This window comes from Pongo abelii, chromosome 7 (assembly GCF_028885655.2).
Source record: "Pongo abelii isolate AG06213 chromosome 7, NHGRI_mPonAbe1-v2.0_pri, whole genome shotgun sequence".
Lineage (NCBI taxonomy): Eukaryota > Metazoa > Chordata > Mammalia > Primates > Hominidae > Pongo > Pongo abelii.
In genome coordinates, this window is record NC_071992.2 from 126,719,271 (window position 1) to 126,740,620 (window position 21,350).

The following is a 21,350-nucleotide window of genomic DNA, read 5'->3' on the forward strand; positions in this document are numbered from 1 at the left end:
TGATCCTAAGATTTTCTTCCAAACCCATTTCACTGGTTAATTGCTCTTCCCCCAGAAAGCTGAAGGTATACTCATTGGAGAGGGAAAAGCAGAAAATCTGTCCACTGGTTGACCACAGCCAGAGTTGAGAACATGCATACAGTATCTAAAACAAGGGAATTTAGTAATTGTGAAAATACCATATGCTGAATGCAGAGAGTCCCTAACATTTTATGCTGAATAATAGGGACTCTCAGCATTCTAGAACCACTCTAGCATTCTTAGAACCATAGTCCCTAGCATGTGGTTCTAAGAACCCTGGGAACTAGTCCTTTGCCACCAAGGCAACGTATTGAGAGCATCTTTACTGAGAAATGTGAGTAGCCCACAAAGAAAAACCAACAATTATCAACATCAGTAATTTTTCAAAACAAAAATGGTCCAATAAATCATCTTCAGCAATGCCCAAATTCAGAATGAACCACTAACTCATTCAGACTCAGATGAGGTTCTTTTAAAGACTTTTATGAGATGTCACAGTCAGAAAATTAATAGGGAAAAATTACCTTTAGCACGTATTCAATAAGAAAATAAAGAAGATAGAGTTGGGCAAAACGAGAAGTTGATCTCCAATGCACTCGTGTGACTGAGGTCTCAGCAAATAAACAGAAGCCATGTAGCTCAGATGGCCTTTCAGAGTTGCCTCCAACAAGGATGTAACACCATCTTGTACCCCTACACATTGGTCAGTACTGCTAATAAGGATAACTAATCCCCAAGTGTTTTTGAATATTTGTGACCAGATGATTTATCATGATATGACAGCAAATCAGGTGCACTAGGTTAATTGGAGAGTTTGGCAAACCTATCCTGAGAGGAAAATTTGCCTTCATTCCACCTCCCTCCGCAAATGGAATCCTCTTTTCCAAACAGGTGGAAGGCTATGCATATAGGAGGTATTAGTCTGACTTCATGATGACTGTGGTTTAATGCAATTGACACTCATGATGCTAGAAGTAACAAAGAGGGGACATGGCTTTTCTAATCTTGGTCATCATATATAATTTTTATTTAGTAAGACAAGGATCTTTCCCACCTGCTGCCTCAGGTAGAGTGCATATGGCCACACAATATCCAAAATATCAATACCAAATAAACAAAAGGGAGAGAAATACAGAGACATGAAAAAATGGCAAGTGGGAAACAAGGTGCATCTCTTTAGATGGCTTTTCAGAAATGTTTTATTTTAAAAAGAGAAGAAATTGATGGTGTTTGTGATAAACAGTCATATAGTGCACAATCAAAATTTGGGGGGTGGGAGAGTCAATGCTACCAAAACCCCACCTGTTAAAGCCAAACAGTAAATTTACTCTCTCTCTTTTTCTTATCTGGAGGGAAATAGGGTTGAAGTTACTCCCTCACATAAAGCCATGGAGTCTGAAAAAAAAATGGTTGAGAGGCTGCAATCTGCTAAAATGACAGAGATCTTAGTCTTCTTGCAATGATTTGGGTGAATAGCCTGCAAGTGATATGCAGAGGTACTTAACAATTGCAAGATGAAGGTGCTGTTCAGTGTACAGTAATCCTTAAGAAGAATGGAAATGGTGATCGGAAAGGGTTGTATTTGAAACCGTTAGGGTTGGATACTCTGTAGGTGAGAGAAACAAAGTAGAAGTGAACATAAGAATTGGAATGTGTAACTAGAGATTTTATTTGGTGATTGTGTTACATATACATGAGTGTATAATTTGGATGAATATTATTTGTGAATGTGGCCTGTGGGCATTGCAATTTTCACGTGGATATTGTCCAAGTCCAAACATCACATAGTTTGAATTGGTCACACTGAGAGAGCCATTGGATTTGTCCTAGTTTGAGTAGTAAGCATTAAGCAATTTCAGATTCCAGCAGGTCTTTAAGTGTTTATTAATCTGATCAAAGAAATTGTGATAATATTGATTCCTAATAATGTGCTGCCTGACCAGTGAATAAAGTAGATAGTTCCTAGATATTAAAATTAGACTATATTAAGGAAGGATATTCTTCTGTTTGTTTCAGCTAGTCCGGAAGTGATGAAAACTATGCAGGTTGTACAAAATACCAAGGGGGCTGGTACAACATTATAAACCTTGCTAACACAATCTTTTCCAATCCAGTTTCAGAGTCCAGCCAGGTGCAGTTTGCATCCTCACAGAATGTAGCCTAGTACATATTTACTGCACTGCCATAGGGAAATTAGAGTTTGATGACATATTTTTATAATCTAATATGGTGCAGTCTAATAGAACTCTTTATTATTATGAAAATGCTCAATGTCTATACTCTCCAATAGGATAGCCAATAACCACATCTGGCTATTGAATGTTTGAAATGTGATTAGTGGTACTGAGTAACTATTGTTTTGTTTAATTTTCATTAACTTAAATTTAAATAGCTATTTGTGGCAGGTGACTTCCATATTGAACAATGAAAATCTGGAGGTGTTCATAACCACCAAGAGCATGTTAGTGTGCTATATTTATAATAACATGTTAATTAACTCATTAAAGGAAGAAGCTCAAGAGATAAAGGACAATAATGACATATACAACAAATACAGCCTGGTTGATAAATCCAGCTGACACTTAAGCCCTAGCCCAATTTTTGAATTTTTGAGGATTATAAATAGTGGCATAAACAGAAAGAGTAATCAAACCATTAAAACAATTACCTCTAACAAACACTTTCAATAAATAAGTCCAGATAATAGCAGAGATATTTGGATTTTGACAAAAATTATATTCTTTACTAAAAATTACTTTAGACCCTATTTACAATGTCAGAAAAATCTGATTTTTCAAGGAACTCTAAGCAGAAACATTTTTTTTTAAAGAGAGTAGTACCAGAATTAACTCACTTGGATCTTATGATTCTACAATTCAGATGAGATGTGTCATATATGCAGTAAGAAGATATGTAGACCAAAGCATTTTGCAGAAATTTAATAGGACTTCTTAAGAAGGGCTACTTGGTGTTCAACTTTTCTTCCTCAAGCAGCTGCTCATATGTTCCATATGAAAGAGAGTTGATGACTTCTAAACTGCCCCCACCATTGGAGAGCATCAGAGAACTCTCAAGACATATCGTCTTAGTATCAGAGGGATATTTGAGGAGGTGATGAAGCAAACTCATTCATAAAGTAGAAGTGGTACAGTCAAACACATTTTAAGGAGCTAATCTCATAGGTAGTCTGCTGTATTCATGAGTATACATTTCTCTGCTTATTGGGCCAGTAATAGGTTTATTTGAAAACTCTCTACCCCCATCACTCTGTGGCCTGCAATGTAAGCTATTGATTGCATAATTTCCCAAAGTAAGTTATTTATGCATTTTAAGCTTCAGTTCTGTGATGTTCAAAATAGCAAGAATAGAGCTTCTTTCCTGTTGTATTATTTAGTAAGGTACTATGTAGAAAAGTTTCAAGCCTCTTATGGAGATGCTAGCAGATAGTCAAGTAATTATTGCTCCTTTTTCTCTTTCTCTCATTTTAGTAAGTACACTGGTCTTAATGTCTGGCATCAAACACTATTCTGAGTCACTATACAAAGTGATGAAACCAATGAAACAATTTTCACCCCTATTTTATTCAATGAGGTTTTCATTTGAATGATTATTGCCGTTGTAAGATAAGTAGAATGAGAATTTTCAGCTTTGATGGAGATGTAAAATATAGCAACATTTTAACTAAGTATACTACACAATACAGTGAGTGCCAAGAGCTATAAATAAGCATTTTATTAATTTACTTTATGCTCTATTCTTACTTTCTGAGAAATAAATTTTAAAGAAAGAATATTACCTCTTTCAATACAAACTTTTGTTAGGCTGTTTTCTTAGAGAAATGTAGAGAACCAATTAAAATAATTGCTTAATTTATTGCTGATTGAATGCTTTTCACTGAAAGTTGTATAAAATTCATACAATAAAATTGATTTAAGAAAGATAAAACCAGCCACTCCTCATATTTTAGATTTTTTATTATACATAAATCCAAACTTTAAAAATAACAAACCTGCACTTTGTGCACATGTATCCCAGAACTTAAAATATAATAATTATATATATATATATACACACACACACACACACACTTGAATGAAGTCTTCTTTATTCTTAAAGAAAAGGTAGTACTGTGAATTTTGTACATTATATTATTGATTAACAAGTGTTGGGAAAAGAGAATTACGAAGAGTACATGTCAGGTTTTTTCAGCTTTATTGGACTAACATTTATGGGCATGAGACATTACAAAAGCAATCTTTTAGCTAATTTTCAAAGATGAACCTCCTCTCCCCAACGAAGTTTCAAATCATTATGCTAAACAATCATAATGCTCAATATCATTTCAAACCAATATGAATATTTTCAGAGAATTCTAGAATATATATCCTTCTTTCCTTAGTCAATTAAATCTAATTTAGTTGTTACTGTACTAATCCAGTAATCAGACTTAAGAACTCCTACATTAACATTTATGTGAAACTAGAAACAAGTGGAAATTACTTTCTTACAACAAGGAATTATATATCAGGAATTATACATCTTATTTGGAGCTTTGTCGTATTCAGAGGTCTTTTCTGATCCTCACAGAGATACTACTATTCCTGCTTTGTTTTATTTACATTAGACATTATTTCATTGGGAAGTTTTAGATTTATAGAAAAATTGAAAGAGTCCTCATATATTTTGCACCCTGGTTCCCCTATTATTAATATCTTATATCGGTATGATACATTGTTGCAATTAATAGACCAATATTAAAACACTATTTTGAACTGAAATCTGTGGCATCTCTGTATTTTCTTAGTTTTTAACCTAATGTCCTTGTTTTTTGGTTTAAGGATTCCATGTAGGATAACACATTATGTTATGTTCTTCTTGGCTGTGGCTATTTCTCAGACCTCCTCCTCCTCATCCTCCTCCTCCTCCTCCTCCACCTTCTTCTTCCTTCTTCCTCCCCCTTCTCCCCTATCCCTTCTCCTCCCCCTCCTCCTCCCTTCTCCTCCTCCTCCTTTTCCTTGTCCTTCTCCTCCTCCTCCACTGCTGCTGCTGCTTCCTCTTCTTCTTCTTCTTCTTCTTCTTCTTCTTCCTCCTCCTCCTCCTCCTCCTCCTCCTCCTCCTCCTTCTTCTTCTTTTCTTCTTCTTCTTCTTCTCTCTTTTTTTATGAGAAAAGTTTTCACTCTGTCACCCAGGCTGGAGTGCAGTGGCATGATCTCAGCTCACTACAGCCTCCGCCTCCTGGGTTCAAGTCATTCTCCCACCTCGACCTCCTGAGTAGCTGGAACTACAGGCACGCCACTACACCTGGCTAATTTTTTTTTATTTTTTTAATTTTTTATTTTTTTTGTAAAGATAGGGTTACACCATGTTGGTCAGGCTGGTCTTGAACTCCTGACCTCAAATGATTCACCTGCCTCAGCCTTCCAAAGTGCTGGGATTACAGGTATGAGCCACTGTGCCTGACCTAGACTTTTTCTTTTTTGATTACCTTGACAGTTTTGAAGTGTACTAGTCTGGTATTTTGTAGATTGCCCAATATAAACATGTTTTTCTCATAAAACTGAGGTTATGAGTTATTGGGAGGAAGACTATAGATGTAAAGTGTCATTTTCATTACATCATATCAAGTGTTATCTTGTAACAGTCGGCATTTCTTCTCGAAATGCCCCCTCTTCTTAAATAATTTATACTGTTTATTGATGCATATTCACTCTTTGTGCTATAGAAGTCTATGGGTTTTGACAAATGCATAATATCTTCTAGCCATCATTATGGTATCATGTGGAATAATTTTACTGCTCTAAAAATGCCCTATTTCTCACCTATTACACTCCTCCTCCACCACCTTCCCCCACCTCTCAAGTTCCTAGCCACCCTGACCAATTGACTGTCTCTTTACTTTTATATTTTCCAGAATGTCATATAATTGCAATTATACAGCTTTTTCATACTGGCTTTTTTCACTTACCAATATGCATTTAAGTTCCCTTCATTTCTTTTCATGTCTCGAAAAAAGCGTTTTTGTTGCTGAATAATATTCCATTGTATGGTTGCCACACAGTTTACTCATTCAGTTAGTAAAGGACCACTTGGTTGGTTTCAGGTTTTGTAAATTATGAATAAAAGCCTATAAATATTTGTATGCAGATTGTTATATAAACATATAGTTTCAAATTAACTGGATAGATAACTATCAGCACAATTACTGAATCATATGATAAGACTATGTTTGGTTTTATAAAAGAATACAAGAGTGTTTTCCAAAATTACTGCAGCACTTTGCATTTGTACCAGCAACGAATGATAGTTCCTGTTGCTCCCCGTCTTGCCTGCACTTGGCATTATTTATTTTGATTTTAGCTATTCTATAGACTAGACGTATAGTAATGTCTTATTTTTATTTTAATTTGCATTCCCTGTGAACAAATTATGTTGAGGATCTTTTTATACAGTTCTTTGTCATCTGTATAATATCCGTGGTGTCTGTTCAAGACTTATTTACAATTTTTATTTGGTTTGTTTTCTTATTGTTGAGTTTTAAAGGTTCTTTGTACATTTTTTGATCCAATTTTTATTTATCAGATATGTGTTTTGCAAATACTTTTCTCTTGTCAGTGGCCTGGCTTATGATTCTCTTAACAATGTCCTTTGCAAACCAGAACTTTTAATTTTAAGAAAGTTAAATTCATCCATTTTTTTCTTTCATAGATCAAACATTTTATACTCTATCTAGACAGGTATCAAGAAATTCAACATCATATAGATTTTCTCCTATGTTTTCTTGTAGAAGTTTTACAGTTTTGTTTTATATTTAGATCCATGGTTCATTTATTGTGTGTGTGTGTGTGTGTGTGTAAGGTGTGAATTCTAAGTCTAGATTCATTTGTCTGCATATGCATGTGCATTTGTCCCAGGACCATTTGCTAAAAAGATTGTCATTTCCCCATTGAATCGCATTTGTTCCTTTGTCAAAAATAAAGTGATTATATTTGGGTCAGTCTATTTCTTAGCTTTCTATTCTGATCCACTAATTTATGTGTCTCTTCTTTATACCATATTTATTTATGTGTAGCTTTATAAGTCTTGAAGCTAGGTAATGTAAGTTCTTCAACTTTGTTCTTCAGTATTGTGTTGGTTATTTTGGGTCTTTTTGGGTCTTTGGTATTCACACATAAACTTTAGAATCAGTTTATTGACATTCACAAAATATCTGTCTGGGATTTTGATTTTGATTGTGTTGTGATACAGCCAAAAAGAATTGACACACCAGCCAGGTGCAGCGGCTGACGCCTGTAATCCCAGCACTTTGGGAGGCCGAGACGGGCAGGTCACGATGTCAGGACATTGAGACCATCCTGGCCAACATGGTGAAACCCTGTCTCTACTAAAAATACAAAAATTAGCTGGGCATGGTGGTGCTCGCCTTTAATCCCAGCTACTAGGGAGGCTGAGGCAGGAGAATCGCTTGAACCAGGGAGTCGGAGGTTACAGTGTGCTGAGATCACACCACAGCACTCCAGCCTGGTAACAGAGCAAGTCTCCGTCTCAAAAAAAAAAAAAAAAGAATTGATTCACCAAAAATATTTGTCTTCCAGTCCATGAGTGCACTCTTTCTCCATGAGTTCAGCTATTTCACTTTTTATCAGTTTTGTATTTTTCCCACCCATAAATTCTATTCATATTTAATTATGCTTAAGCTTACATATTACATATATTTGATACTATTATAAATGCCGTTTGGTTTTAATTTCAAAATAACCAAAACAGCATGGTACTGGTACAAGAACAGACACACAGACCAATGGAACAGAACTGAGAACCCAGAAGTAAGACCACACGCCTACATCTATCTGATCTTCAAACCTAACAAAAACAAGCAATGGGGAAAGAATTCCCTATTTAATAAAGGGTGTTGGGATAACTGGCTAGCCATATGCAGAAGATTGAAACTGGACCCCTTGCTTACATCGTATGCAAAAATTAACTCAAGGTACATTTTAAAGACTTAAATGTAAAACCCAAAACTATAAAACTTTAGAAGACAATCTAGGCAATACCATTCAGGACATAGTCACCAGCAAAGATTTCATGATGAAGATGCCAAAAGCAATAGCAACAAAAACAAAAATTGACAAATGAGACCCAATTAAACCAAGGAGCTTCTGCACAGCAAAATAAACTATCAAGAGTAACAGACAACCTACAGAATGGAAGAAAATTTTTGCAAATTATGCATCTGACAAAGGGCTAATATCAAGTATCCATAAGGAACTTAAACAAATTTACAAGAAAAAAACAACAACCCCATTAAAATGTGGGCAAAGGACATAAACAGGCACTTCTCAAAAGAAGACATACACAAACCTCTTATTTGTAATTATTAAAGATATTTTACATATGGCTTTTTAATTTTAACTCTAAAATACTTTATAACTTTTTTATACTTTCTGATTTGTATGAACACATTCAAATATTTACAGGTTTTTAAATCTTCATGGTTTTTCTGCTTGAAATACAGTCTGTAGAATTTCCTTTAGTGGCAATCTGCTGGGAATTATCTCTATTGTTATGTTTTGTGGAAAATGCTTTTATGATTCTCTTTCTTCATCAGCACATACGCTAAGTCTAGAATTTTAACTTAGCAGTCATTTTTACTGAAATGGATTCAGTGTACCATTTTTCTGTCTTCTGATTTCTCTTGCTCCTTGTAAGAAATCAGCTACCATTTTACATGTAGACTCATTTTTTTCTTTCCTTTTAAATTATCTGCTGTCTCTTTGTATCTCTGTAATATATTCTAGATAATTTCTTCATTTCTATATTCCAGGTTATTCTCTTTACTGATGTCCAATTACTGTTAAAATGTTCAAGGAAGTGTTTAATTTAATGTATTGAACTTTAATATTTGTAATAGTATAGCTTGTGTTCTTATATGCTTTTTTTCATTTTTTACTAAATTTCTCACTTTCTTTGGAACTTTATTCATGATAATTCGTTAACTCTTGAGAAGATGGGACCCTCTTAAGTGAATTTACATTTGCTTTTATGAATTTCTTGGGTCTGCTAGTAGTCTGGGACCCACCTTCAATTGGGCTTGGGGATCTACAGATTACTTAGGTAGTGAGAATTTAGGCTATGAATCCACATGAACACTCTATTGACTTCCTTATTTCCTCCTTCCTTCCTCTCTCCCTCCCTTCTTTCCTTTCCTTACTTCTCTCCTACCTTCCTTCGTTCCTTGCTTTTTTTTTTTTCTTAGGCACCAAAGTTTCCACCAGGAAAAATGTATTGTCTTTCTCTTTCTAGTGCATACTAGAAAATCTTACACATTAGGGCTACTAAGTATGTAGCCCTTTGTGGGCCTATTAGAATCTTCCACTGAGGCATGAGCTAGACCTTATTTTCTGTGCCCCAAGTCTTGCAAGGCCATAAAACTTATGCTAATATTGACTCAATTTAGTGAATACTATAATGTTTAAAGCTCATTTTTGACTCCACATATTACCTGTCATTTGCTTCTTTTTTAGTGTGATTATTTTTCACTTTTATTTTTCAATTTTTAATATTTATTTTTACTAAAAATATAATATGCTTGAAGACAAAAGTTAGAAAAATCCAATACATGAAAAACAAATGATTAATGTATGGCACAGTCCTAGAATAAAATACTAGGAGCTACTAAAAATTGTAATTGCAAAAAAAAAAAAAAAAAATATTATATGCTATATTTCAATTTGTTTTCAATGAGGAAGCTGATCTAAGTAACAACTCACCTATACTGTTGGCAATGGTGCACCTGAACTACTCTATAATAAATATGTTAATATTTTGCTTATACATTTGTACTTTTTTTATTTTTTGTGCAAATAGAATTGATTTCATATGGCTAATTCTTCCAATTTGTTACATTGTTATGTGGATTCTGGAATCAGAATCCCCGAGTTAAAATCTTGGCCCTGTCATTAACTGTATCACTTTAGATAATGTACTTAATTTTTCTAAGCTGCAATTTCTTCATCTATAAAGTGGAGTTGACAGTAATATCTGCCTTGTAGAGTTGGTATGCAGATGAAAAGCATTTAATATATTATTTAAAAGATGAAATTCATGTCATAGAGAAAGTTATCTTTGTTAACTATTATTATTTCTTTAATTGCTTCTAAGTTTAGGTAATTCTTTCTCCTCTAGAGGGTTAATAAATACTCAACTATTTAATGCTGTCTGTTCAGAGGAGTTTACTCTTTGATGAATAAATATTTAATTAATTCATATTTCTATACATTTGAACACATAGAATAACATCTGAGTTTTAGTTAATTAATTAATTTATTTATTTTTCGAGATGGAGTCTCGCTCTTGTTGCCCAGGCTGGAGTGCAATGGCGTGATCTTGGCTCACCACAACCTCCGCCTCCTGGGTTCAAGCGATTCTCCTCCCAAGTAGCTGGGACTACAGGCATGTGCCACCATGCCCGGCTAATTTTGTATTTTTTGTAGAGGCGGAGTTTCTCCATCTTGATCAGGCTGGTCTCGAACTCCCGATCTCAGGTGATCTGCCTGCCTCGGCCTCCCAAAGTGCTGGGATTACAGGTGTGAGCCACCACACCCAGCCCTAATTTATTTCTTTATTAAACAGTCAATGAGTTATTTTGATAGTATTTAACAAATATTTGTCCATTCCATGAGTTTCTTTCATCATTGATCTTACCACTGAATTATATTTTAAAAGGCCTCTTCGGTGGTTTAAAGTTTTGTCTGTGTTATGACAATCACAGAATGTGATGCCAGATAACAGTCACTTTTTTGACTTAAATTTCAAGTATGACTTTGAAGGCAATCAATGAACTAGAATTCAAAACAGTGTTAGAATTTTAATGCTGACATGAAAGTTGACCTTGAATTCATTGACCCATGGATTGATCTCTAGGGCAAAATGGAAGTGAGGAGTCTTCACTTCTTAACCTTATTTCACTTGACTGTCCATTTTCTGAGATTGGTAATGTGTTAAGCACAATTATTTGAAAAGTCATAGCGTAAGATGTAACGCCATAGGTTCATGCAGCGTTCTTTTTGAGTCATAATGAGTATAATTTTTATCTTGTGTAGTTTTTTCAGTTCTGAAGGAAGAATAGTCTCTTTCTAGCACATGGTCAATATCCTAGATTAATAGTAATTATTAACTCCAAATCTGGATAACACTTCTAAGTTAACTGTTTTTTCCCCCAGTTCTGATTTTTTTTCTGTTAACCTCCAAGTATGACAAGAAGTTATATAGTTAGTTATCAGGGCATTCCTTTATTCCTGAAAAGAAAGTTGAGGACTTGTTTTATTTTCACAATTGTTCCTAAGATTTTTGTCATGCCATTTTTGAAAGGCTTATAAAGACATACTTCATTTCTTTATTTTGAATATATATTTTCCATTAACTCTATCTTAAATAAATAATATTCATTTTATGTTACTTTTAGCCTTGTATAAAGAGACAAAATAATTCCCCAGAAAAATGCTCATAGCTTCATGATAATAAAAATAAATGCTAACTAGGTTTTAGATATGGCAATGGTGAAAAAATGTAATCGTGTAATTAAATTACTGCAATAAACCACATGTGAGAATGAAAGGTGACATGACAGCAACATATTACATTATGTTGTAGATGTTTGCGTTGTACTTCCAATGTAAAAATCATCAAGTAAACACAAATCATAAAAATATCCAATTTGTAGACTCTGTTCTCTTCTTATAATTTCTAGGGTATTTAATTAGCCTTGGGATAGTTTAACAGGCAAATATGAGTATAAGGCCCCTTTACATTTCTTTTTTTTTCTTTTAAAGACAAGGTCCAGCTCTGTCACCCACACTGGACTTCAGTGGTACAATCCTAGCTCACTGCAGCCTCGAACTTCTGGGCTCAAGTGATCCTCCAGGTAAATAAAGAACTTGGCATATAAAACAGGTATGTTGAAAGAGGAAAAGGTGAACTAATAAAAAAGAAGCATAAAGGTAAGTATTTACAAAAACTCTGTTTACATTTAGGAGTCATAATTCTTTTTATAATTAAAACAATTTACGATCACAAAACTGAGATTAGAAGTGCTTACATATTTCACATGTAATAAGTTAAGTGTTTATTATTTATGAAGAAAAGTCTTGATATGTGTAACATTACATTCACTCATCAGAAATTGACTGTGTGTTTAAGTTTCCAAATAATACATTTTCTTTTCACAAAGTTATTTTCCTAAATGAAAATCTGAGTGCTATCCTAGAATACAAGAGTGCATACTTTAAAAATAAAGATAAATCATTATTGTTTAAAAATCAATTTGAAATTTCTGGGGGTAATTGAATCATTGCTGCAATTCATATCTATCAAAAATTGCTGGTTTCTCTAGAAGGAAAAACAAAACTGACAAATTTGAAGGCAATCTCTGTATAGGGATACTCAATTACATTCTTCTGCTCACTGCGGTTAATCATATTTTAAATTGTCATTTAAAATAGTGTAATTCTGATAACCTTATGATATATTTAGGCACGTAAAGGTTAAACATTAACATACAAGAAATGTAATATTCACTATTCTTATAAAGTACACAAATTTTATTCTTGAAAATTGTATTTGGAATTAGTAAATTTATGTTTTATATTCAGTTCTTATGCTAGTTAATTTCTGTCAAAACTTTAAGAGTGTTTGATACAGTGAAAAGTTAGTATGTTAAAAATACATGTATACTAGATATCACAGGCTATAATATTAAGAACTGTAGTTGAATATGATTTAGAATTTTTGGTGGAACACATCACCCAGTACATTACTGTTTTGGTCAAAGCGCATTGAAAATCTGTGACCACATTTGTTTAAATATAGAAGATATTGAAAACACTTAAAGGAAAGCTAAACAAAGGGTATGTGGGTAGTGGATGTGATTTTAAAGCATTATTAGAAGAACATATCATTGATTTAGACTTTGCTTGGTGTCTGGGCCGTTAAGAATCATGGATTACATTCCATGGGACCTGTGTAAACTAACAGCATCTTATGGAAATGCTTTTATTCCTGTCAATATCGCATGTTGAAACTAAAATATTATTTACAGGGATACTCAACCTAAAAAGTGCTTAGAAAACAAAACAAGTTTGGTTATCACCTCACAATTGACAGAGTCTACCTGTTATATTCATAGTGAGGGACAGAGTGAAGAGTCATAGTTTTCCACAACTTAAAAAATCTATTTCAAACTAGGCATTATTTACACTCAAAGACTTAGAGACTGGTACCTGACTCTGAGATGACTGCCCTTAACATAAAAAAATAGAAAGAGTTCTCTTATCCTCTGGGAATAATACATAAATCATACCACATACAGGAGGATAACACTAAGGTTTACGTTTCTTATTATGATATTGATTCAAAGTTGATAAGCAAGAATCTTTTTGAAGAGCCTGTTAGGATAATTTTGTTCATATGGTTTCAAACAATCCTGGTTGGAATTGTCCCTGTCAAGATACAGGGCTCTGGAAGCCAAGTCAATTACTTTATTGGAAACTCAATATAGTATGCTATCTAATGCTGTTAGGGAGAAACACTACCTGCGGTTTTCCAGTTTTTGTGATGGTGAAAGATGAGCAAAAGAGGAGAGAGATAAGTCAGAATATAGCTGCAGCCATATTTCTAAATATATCCCTGCCAAGCACAGAGCACCAGGCAAAGCCCATGCCAAGGCCTGTTAGACAGATTTAGCCAGTAAAATACGGCAAGCCCCTTTTAGATTCAAACATTTTATTACTTGGCCAGAAAAAGGAAGAATAGCAAAAGGAGACAATGCACTGTGCTCTTTGTCCCCCACAAAAGTGTAAAACTCAAACAAAAAGGGCTAGCTGACAATGCAGTGAAAGGGACACTGTGTTCTTGAGGACTCAATGCCAGAAGGTTGTTAAGTATGTTTATAGACTGCAGCTTTAACCTAAGGGGCATGGAGCAGAAAGCCTCTTCCCTCATCAGAACCTGGAAAATAATGAGAAACAGAGGCATGACAGCCTCCCATGTGATGTAAGAAGGTGAGTAGATATGACCTCATGGCATTTTCTCACATCCTTTTATGAGAAGGCTTTTGTCTTCCAGAAAGCTCGTAAGTTGTTCCACCAAGGCTCAGATTGGCTGTGGTTCCAACTTTTGCCTACATGGCCTATAGGGACACAGGCAAAGTCACCAGAATGCCGTGATACAATTGTTCCCCTATAATACCAATGAAGTCTAAATTTCCAGTTGTATACTATGTGTCTTGAGCATGATTTTCTTTCTCCTTTTTTTGTGGTGTTTCATTTATTCCTCACTCATCAACACACATGCATGCACATGCATTCACACACACAGATATATGAGAACAAAAAATAATAAAAATTGCTTGTAAAATACTTACTAAAATGACCATGGTGCTAGTAACAATTTTTCCCAGGTAGATGAAGGTATATAACTTTACAACCCTCAAGCTTGTGAATCGGGGCAATTATAGTTACATTAATGTAAAGCAATTTGAAGGTCAAATCTTGCTGTCGTAATTTTCTACCTTATATACTATCTTTGGTCAGATTACAGAAAAAAAAAATGGCCACAATTTTCTCCTGTCTCTATTCGTTCTCATTGCAAAGGGACTTTAAGAGGTAAAATCTATGTCTTAAACCTTTTAAATTGGGTTAGTCTGATGATATAATTTTGCTAACAGAAGACACAGAAGAGATAGGGTGCCAGTTCTAGGCCAGGTTGTCAAGAGGCCTTGCATGCTTTTCTCTCTATTCCTTAGAACCTTAATGCTAACATGTGTGGCCAGAGGCCGTTATTACTAAACATATGTGTATGGCATCACCCAACAGATAACCAACCTGCAGTTGCATGAATGAGGCCCATAAGATCAAAAGAACTGCCCAGTAATCCCAGCTCCAAATAATGAGCATGCACGTTAGCTTCTTTAAGCCAATAAGTTTTGGCCTGGCTGATTATGTTGCAAAAAAATAACTAACACAACTATGTATTCACTGGTAGTAGGAAAAGTACTCTATGAAGCGATACCTTTTGGATATTGAAAGAGTTAAACGATGTTTGTACCTAATTATGAGAGATTTCCCAGATTTTCATGTGTGCTCAATTAAAGGTAGTTTTGTAATTTCTAAAATTTGTCATTCCAAATGAAAACCAAGTCTTAAAAATGTCTTCTTTTTTTGAATGTAGACATTTAATGTCTCCATTATTATTCTTTCAATTGCATGAGTGTTACTCCACTACTGCAGCAATTATCAAAATGACAACCAGTACAGTGGTAATTTTAATAAGGCTCATACAAGGTATTTGACTATGCTTGATGACTTTAACCCTTTCAAACTGCCAGTTAAGTAATCAATTATTTTTAAAAAGTCTACTCAGTCCTTTTTTATTATACAATGAAAGTCAGTGACCTGGCCAACCGCGGTGGCTCATGCCTGTAATCTCAGCACTTTGGGACGCTGAGGCGGGCAGATCACCTGAGGTCAGTAGTTCGAGACCAGCCTGGCTAACATGGTGAAACCCCGTTTCTACTAAAAATACAAAAAATTAGCTGGGCATCGTGGTGCGTGCCTGTAATCCCAGCTATTCAGAAGGCTGAGGCAGGAGAATCGCTTGAACCCAGGAGAGAGGTTGCAGTGAGCTGAGATCGTGCCATTGCACTCCAGCTTGGGCAACAAACGTGAAACTCCATCTCAAAAAAAAAAAAAGGAAAAAAAAAAAGAAAGTCAGTGACCTGTAAGAAGTAATTTAATGAACTGAGAAATGGATTTTAGGTGATGGTATGATAGCTTTTAAGCTTAGCTTCTCATTTTAATAATAGGGTTACACTGGATCTTGAATCAGATAACTTTGTTGAATTTTGAATTTTATTGTTTAATAAACAATTATGATTTAATTGTTTAAGATTTTATTGTTGAAGATTTAATTTTACTTAAAATATTAAGTAAAACATAATACATGTTTTTCAAAATTTTAATTTAAAATCTTTTTATTGATATGTAATGATTTTGAAATTTATTCATTATATGTAATTAGCAATATTAGAATCCTTAAACAATCAACACTTTCACTTTAGCATATGTATCTCATAACAATAAAAAAGCATACATTTGAATGTTTTCAAAATGTACAATATCTTTGGTATCACATTGACTTACGTCGTTAATATGAAGATAAAATAGAAAGTGTCTAAATGGTCTAGAATTTCTGATTTAATTTGTACTACTTAATTGTGTAAAATTAGAAATACTTTCCAGGTTTGTTTTAAAATATTTACTAAGTCTTTCAACTATAAAACCATGTCTTGGTCTCTAGCAATGGAGGGGATAATTAAGTGGTTCTTCTTTATAGGCAAAAATAAATATGAAAAATAAAACATTGTAACTGAAATTAAATACCCTACTTCCCTGTCTTCTCTCTAGCTCATTCTGACTGAAGAAATTAAATCAATTCATCACGCAAGGCAGGTAGATAAGCAGAATTCTTAATCAACAAGACAATTTACTGAATTTTTAAAAATCTTGTCTCTTTCTAGCACGTTTAGATTTTATGCCTTGAACTGTTATTAATTAGAGAATATGGTGCTAATTATTAGCTATTTCACTTATCTCAGAAATGAATGACTTTCTTTCAATTAGTATTCTAACTTAGTAAGACAATTATTTAGTTGAGGCCTTGATTATGAATTCAATCATTTAAAACTATAAATCTTGACGCATCGCGAAACTTTCAAAACGTGAGATGAGTATAAGGTTTTACCATACATGCAAACTGACAAATTATCCTGCCACAGTTTCCTAGATGCTGACAGAAGATACAGATGGAACTCATTGGTCAGAGATCACTCACATCATAGCAAGCAGCATGAGCTTCAAGTTTATGTTGCTTTCTCTTACCCTCCAAGTCCCTGAGGAGTGACATGAAGTGGCTCAGGTACATGTTGTATACACAGTAGGTTTATGTCACAAATGAGGAAGCCCAAGCTTAAGGAACTGATTTTTAATGATAGGTGCAAGAAAAATGCTTCAAAAGGTATAATTTTTTGAAAGGATACTGGAGAATGAATAAATATGCCTTCTGCTTAAGGAGGAGATACTACCTGTACCTTTCGAAGTACTTCACTATGTAAGCAATAACAGTTTAGAATAGAAACTATCAGTGCTTCTGCTTACAAAACATGCAACAGAAAACTGTATAGAAAATTGTCTCCCAACAAAATTTTCTATTCAGTGGTATCTGAATAGAAAAAATAATAGGTCAATACTGTTGATAAACAAAACAATGATATTTAATTTAAGCTATAGTATAAATTTGAAAGTATATATTAATAAGTTGAGTCAAAGAATTTAGATATTTAATTGGCCTTGGTTTGGTTCTAGATATTCACGTTTAATTAACTTAAGCTCTAGTACTAACAGCCAATATATTATATCAATGTTTTATTTAGTATTGATAGCAACAGGAGGCAGGCAAATTCCTAGGCAGACAGGGATAAGTCGCCAGTCAAACTTGACCTTCAAGCCAAGAACAGTCTAAAGCATGAAAACTAAGCTACCAGTTCCAGATAAAATCCTTGGACCAGAGTGAGAACTCCCATTCCCATTTGGCGTGCTTTCTCCCAATTGCTCAAAAGTCAGAAGTCAAAAATTAAGGTTTTGGAACCTCTGCCTAGATTTCAGAGGATGTATGGAAATGCCTGGCTGTCCAGGCAGAAGTTTGCTCCAGGGGTGGAGTGCTAATGGAGAACCTCTGCTAGCACAGTGAAGAAGAGAAATGTGGGATTGAAACCCCAACACAAAGTCCCCAATGGGGCACTGCATAGTAGAGCTGTGAGAAGAGGGTCGCCATCCTCCAGATCCCAGAGTGGTAGATCCACTGACAGCTTGTACCATGCACCTGGAAAAGCCACAGACACTCAATTCTAGCCTGTGAAAACAGCCGGGAGTGGGGCTGTACAGTGCAAAGCCACAGAGTCAGAGCAGCCCAAGGCCATGGGAGCCCACCTCTTGCATCAGGATGACTTGGATGTGAGACATGGAGTCAAAGGAGATTGTTTTTGAGCTTTAAGATTTAATGACTTCCCTATTGAATTTTGGACTTGTATGGGGCCTGTAGCCCCTTTATTTTGGCCAATTTCTCCTATTTGGAGTGAAAGCATTTATCCAAAGCCTGTACCTCCATTGTGTCCTGGAAGTACCTAACTTGCTTTTGATTTTACAGGCTCCTAGGCAGAAGGGACTTGCCTTGTCTCAGATGAGACTTTGATCTTGGACTTTTGAGTTAATGATGAAATGAGTTAAGACTTTGGGAGACTGTTGGGAAGGCGTGATCAGTTTTGAAATGCGAGGACATGAGATTTGGGAGGGGCCAGGGGTAGAATGATATGGTGAGGCTTTGCATCCCCACCCAAATCTCATCTTGAATTGTAATCCCCAAGTGTTTAGGGGGAGACCTGGTAAGCAGTGATTGAATTAAGGAGGCAGTTTCCTCCATTTTGTTTTCATGATAGTGTGTGAGTTCTCATGAGATCTGATAGTTTTATAAGGCAGTTTTCCCTGCTGTTGCTTGCTCTTGCTCACCTGCCACCATGTAAGACATGCCTCTTCCCTTTTCACCATGATTGTAAGTTTCATGAGGCTTCCCCAGACATATGGAATTGTGAGTCAACTAAACCTCTTTTTTAAATAAATAAATTACCCAGTCTCAGGTATGTCTTTATAGCAGTTTGAAAATGGAGTAATAGACTCCCACAGGAAGAGACATCAAGAACTTTAAGTGTTCTCAGATTTCACTTCACATACAAGCTCGCCTGTCCTCTGTTTTGCAGAGAGACAGTATCTCTATCTTCTAAGGCTCCAATGTATAAACATTCTTGAAACGCTTTCAGAATGACAGTTAGTTCCTCACTTGAAAGACATGTAGAAATATGAGATAAGGATTGGTTATAAATATAAAACAGAGGAAAAATGAAAACATTAAAGACACTTGGCACAAGTGGGAAGAGGTTCCCAGAGCAGAAGCTATCGTTCTGCAGTAACTTGAAGGCTCATACAGATTTTTTAAATCACCTTATGAAAAGGCAGAAAATGGTAAGTGTATAGAAAAGCAGTGTTGATATGTGGGATTTTTAAAAACTTTTTCATAGGTTTTTGTTGCTTTTTAAAATACTACCTAAAGCATAAAGCCCTATATAGGCAATGTGATTGTTTATTTTGTTTTCTACTGTATCTGTATAACTTATGACATAAGCAGGCAATAAACAAACATAATCTGAATAAATGAATGAGGGCCATCTTTAAACCTTTCATTGTATGTCTATGAAACAGTAATTTATTTATGTGCTATAAGCCATTAAATTGGTGGAAAATTGACATTCATTTTTCTGGGAGGAGAATATTCTGACTAACCAATTTCTTCCCATTTCCTCTGAGTTTTATAATTATACAGAAATATCTGATAAAATCTGAGGTTTAGTGAGGCCTTGATATATAATATATAAATGTAATATTTTATAATTCCTCTGTTAAAATAGTCTTCTTATATCTTATTTAGTTAGAGGTTACAAGACAGAGAGGTAGTTAGTTGCCTGCATATTAGAGTAAAAATTAAAAATTTTTAAGTACTGTAAAGGAACATATCAATTAAAGAGCAGTCTTCAAATTATTAACCTGAAGTACTATGATAGAGTATATCTGAAACAAAGGTGGTATCCAAGTTATGTAAATAACCTCCCTAAGATAAATAGGCCATATTACCTAAAGCATAAAGCCGTATATAAGCAATGTGATTGTTTATTTTATTTTCTACTTTATCTGTATAACTTATGACATAAGCAGGCAATAAAGAATCATAATCTGAATAAATGAATATATCTTTGATGCTTTACCTGAAATTCTCCATTTATTGGTTTATCCTTCAAAGATTCCTTCCAGTGCTCCATGGATGCCCAAGGTATTCTGTGCCACTGCATTCTTTACTAGCTTCTTTCACTAAAATCTTTTAGTCTCCTTTTTTGCTCAGAGAGAAATTTTACTGCTATTCACATGTTCCCTGTGTTAGCACAAAATACAGACTTCACCGGGGCTTTTTTAAGGCTGCTTTACTCTGCCACCTTCTTAAAGTCTCTGTTTTCTTCCCTTAGGGCTAAAACAGAGTTGGCCAAATTTAACGACCTCTTGGATTTTTCAGGGCCAAAGAAGATACATTTAGTCCAGAATCAACCTTAATCCAACATGAACACATTATTTGCCCAGAAGCAAGCTATTCAAATTTGAGAACTTCCAAATTGGTGAATATAAATGCAGCATGCTACATGATTGCAAGAGTGTTCATTGTTCTTTTTTACTATATTAAAGCTCTAATCAGAGCTTTGAAGTACAATTTAAACATAAAACAAGGAACACTAACGCAATGGAACTCATTTGAAAGGCATGCATTTGAGTTCAGAAGAATGAGTAGGGATTAGTCATGACAAATGGCGGAAAAAGGACACCAGGCAGAGGTAACATAAACCTTCTGCAGGCAATTTGTGGTGAAGAAGATTCAAAGCTGAATAAACAGATATACGTTCAGAATTAACTGGGTGGAATGGGCAAGAAGGGAAAAGGAGAAAGATGCAGATAAAAAGGAGTCAACATGAACTTAAGTTCAATGTCCTTTATTATTTCTCTTACAATTAATTGTCTCTTTCTGTTTTCTTGGTAAACTTCTTTTCCCTGCAACCCCCAGAATAAAACATATATTCTCAACTATTTTTCTAAACTTATTTATTTACTTATTTGTTTGTTTGTTGTTATTCATTTATTTGCATTTATGTATATATGTGTCCATGTATGTTAGAAACTAAGGCTGGGAAAAATGTTTATCACATTTGGATATCATGTGTGAGATTCACAATTTTGTCAAATTCTTACAGAGGGCTTAGGATGCCCAGCTATGCTTTTTCTCATTCGCCTAACATATCTTTATTTTTAAAGTAAAAGTTTAAATGAAACATTAGATTTCTTATATGCCTTTTAAAAATGTGATGTCTACATAGGTATACTTAGAGAAATGTACACAAATTATCAAAAACATACATTCTGAAGAATTTTCTGAATGTGAATACACTTGTGAAATGAACATCCTAATAAAAAATAGAATTAATGTCATATGGATCCAAAATTTGCTTCTTAAAAACAATTAATGAACTGAAAGATAGCGCTTAAATTTTTAGAAAGTTAGAATGGAAAAGGCTTTTCAAACTGTGTCTCAAAATTCAGAAACCATAAAGAAATTTGATAAATGTTACT

The 21,350-nt window shown here is 34.5% G+C and overlaps 1 long non-coding RNA gene across 1 annotated transcript; it reads left to right on the forward strand.

Moving 5' to 3' along the window:
• Positions 1-299: 299 nt before the first annotated feature.
• Positions 300-20,903, forward strand: LOC129047509 (uncharacterized). The gene is made up of 4 exons (XR_008509238.2): positions 300-355; positions 11,853-11,944; positions 16,853-16,992; positions 20,201-20,903. It is a non-coding gene; the product is annotated as an uncharacterized LOC129047509 (long non-coding RNA).
• Positions 20,904-21,350: the final 447 nt, after the last annotated feature.